The 3081-nt window shown below is 41.3% G+C and overlaps 1 pseudogene; it reads left to right on the top strand.

Moving 5' to 3' along the window:
* Positions 1–2153: 2153 nt before the first annotated feature.
* On the top strand, positions 2154–2272 carry LOC111729896 (annotated as a pseudogene).
* The last annotated feature ends 809 nt before the right edge of the window (positions 2273–3081 follow it).

Raw genomic sequence — 3081 nt, 5'->3', positions numbered from 1 at the left:
CTCCACGAGCCTGCCTAGAGTAGACCGCTTCCTGGGCTCTCTCTGGAAAGAGAGTTCTCGGAGTACCTGCCAGGCCTTTTTATCTGATTTTCTTGTACCCTTTTATCTACTAGCCCAGTGAGGCTGTATGGGGGTCCTCTAGGTAAACCCTTGATTTTACCGCCTAGCTGCCCTTCCGAATTCCATGTGGCACTCTGAAATCTTCCCGTCTGTTTCTTTGTCATCTTCGGCAGACCACCTTTTATTTTGGCAAAGGGGTGGAGGGGACATGGGAGCGGAAGCGGGTCCCACTGAGCCCGGTTCTCTCCTATGTAGTAACATCCATCACTCTCTGTGAGCCGCGCCCCCTCCCCAGACCTCTTTGTAGGGAGAACACGAGACCTACAGCACGCTGGAGCATGTGATTCTCCTCAGAGATCATTTAGGTCGGCTTTTCATTTTACAGATGAAAAATAATGAAAGAATCCTCTGATCTTATGTTAATTATTTTATTGGCAATACAGGAAAGAAGCAAAAGCTACCTTTGTTCCTTGCTTCTTTGAAAAGTTAGATCCAAGAAGTACAGAAAGCAGTTATTTTATGAGACTCACCGAACTGAGAACTAAAAGCAATGATCTGGGGAGAGTGTGAGAAGGAAAGTTCGCTCTAACGCACAGTAAAACAATCGGAATCTTTAAACAGACATTTCATATGCTCGTGCTCATATGTTAAGAAGGCAATGTTTTCATACTCCTTACAAAAGAAAAAGAAAAAAGGAGCACATTTTTTTCAAATTAATCAAAACTTCAGATTTTCAACCCATTCTTACAAACCCAAATGCAACACAGAAATAATATCGTATGGCACTTTTCTCCTCAAACCAAATTTTTAGCTCCAAATCTTATGCTTGGTTGCTCACATGCCCTATGTGATCTCTAAGCCTTGTGCCCTAGATCTAGGGACATCAATTCCCCAGGAGAACGAATAGCCACATGTCACCGCACTTTAGACCCCAGCTCCGTGACTCTACTACTGAGAAAACGCTGGCAAATCAACATTGACTAAATAAGTTTCTTCCTGCTCCTTCTCTTCCTTCCCTTTCTCCATTCCTCCCTTCACTTCGACCCACCCCCAGCCCTTTCCTAAAACTCCAATCTAAATGCAAAGGTCTTAAGAAACAAGAGACTCTGGCTCTGGGGGGTTAGTTGTACTTGCACATTCGGCCTTCTGATGAAAAGCAGGTGCCAAAATAAAAAGAAACAAGAGAATCTTGCTTTCCTTTTCTGCTCTGGAGGGAGTCTGCATTCACACTTGTAAAGGACGCATTTCCTTAGAAGTGAAAGTGAAGTCAAATCACTTTAAAAGTGCTCCCCACAAAGTTCATTGCTATGTTCATTACAAAGTAAAATAACTCTTCAGCCTCCACAGGCAGTGATTGCTTTCCACTGGACGCCCGTTTAAATTCACAATCTCTATACCAGCAATGTACATACACTAAAATCCCCTGAAATGTACCAGCTTTTCTAGTATTTTCCATAGAACTCTGAAAGTGTGTACTTGGTATTGTATATGGCAAATCAAAATGTGCTGTTTTTAGAAATAATATCACTTTATTCTTGCTAGTCACTGAAACACATCAAACTAAAACACTTCTTAACCCTCTTATCAATAAAAATGGAGGGAGAGGGTGGAGGTAAATCCCCAAAGAGATACCTTTTGCTTCTGTACTACTTAACTCATTATAGTTCCGTCCTTTTTACCATTTACCATTAAAAGATTTACAGCATAAAATGTAATTTCCTAGCAATGGATGTGTGGATAGATGGATAGATGGATCAATCTATCGATCTCTCTAAACCAAGAAGCCAGGACATCTCTAAAGGATGGAAATAAGCAGGGCAGGTGGAGGGTAGGGTGAATCTGAACTTGGCAGAGCCTAAATCCAAAGACCTGTAAAGCTGTCTGAGGGATTCCCCAGGTACACGCTGTTGTTACTAAGCAACCTACTAGCCCTCCTAGGCTAGAAGCAAAAATTCCTATTCAGCCTGTTGCTGCTCGCTAAGGAATTTTTCCTGGGCAAGTTTGCCAAACCAATCACTATTCTATTTCAGCTTAGACCTAGTTTTTAATAATTGAACATGAATCTTTGAATACCTTTTGAAAAGTAAGATCATGTCTACAGCCATGCCACCCAGAACACGCCTGATCCTGTCTGATCTCGGAAGCTAAGCAGGGTCGGGCCTGGTTAGTACTTGGATGGGAGACCACCTAGGAAGACCGGGCACTGTAGGCAAAAGAAAAAAAAGGAAGATAGTGTCCACACTCCAGTGTGAATGCCAGGAATCATGAGTGAGGACTATAATTAATTTAGGATAAAGTTTTCCCTATACCAAAAAGAACTTAAACATTTTCCAAGGTTAAACTTAGTTGACTTGAATTAGATAGAGTGACATATCCGCTGCCATCATCTTCATTCTTGGCTCAGGTAATAAGGATGAGTTGCTGATGCTGTAAATGGTAAGAGAACTGGCCCAATGCAAAGTTCACTACACCTAAAATCAGATTCACATTTATATCTCTGCATAGAAGCTGTGCGTGTGTCAGTTTCCACCAATATAAGGGGCGGGGGGAAAGTGGGGAATCAGGAAAGTGGCATGAGAAGACAGACCAAGAAAGGAAGGAAGGGAGGGAGGAAAATATGTTGGTTCAGTCTAGGGAGGAAGTGAGATGGTTCATTTTTTAACCAGAAATGTGTGCCTACTTACATGAAAATCAGAAAGAGGAACCAAAGCATTTTCTTGAGTTATCTAAGACTTTTTAAAAAGTAGATTTAAAAACCTAACATCGAAATAATAATTTTGTTTAAATTGTCTATAGAGTTCAAATACTTCTTAGGGTTAATAGGTATAGCTATTGTTTAAATGTTCCTATGTATGTTTGATTTACCTGGCTGCTTGTCTAAATTCTCCTTTTGACTTTGCAGAGTCTAGTAGAAACTGCTAGATATAGCTCTTCATCAGCTGCTCCAGCACTTACTTTTAATCCCCCTGGCACAAGGCCCACTTGAGTGGCCTGATATCTGAAGTCAGTTTAAAAGAAGAC

Source organism: Pteropus vampyrus, unplaced genomic scaffold (assembly GCF_000151845.1).
Source record: "Pteropus vampyrus isolate Shadow unplaced genomic scaffold, Pvam_2.0 Scaffold287, whole genome shotgun sequence".
Lineage (NCBI taxonomy): Eukaryota > Metazoa > Chordata > Mammalia > Chiroptera > Pteropodidae > Pteropus > Pteropus vampyrus.
The sequence above is the reverse complement of the archived record's forward strand: the minus strand, read 5'-3'. Positions and strand labels throughout refer to the sequence as shown.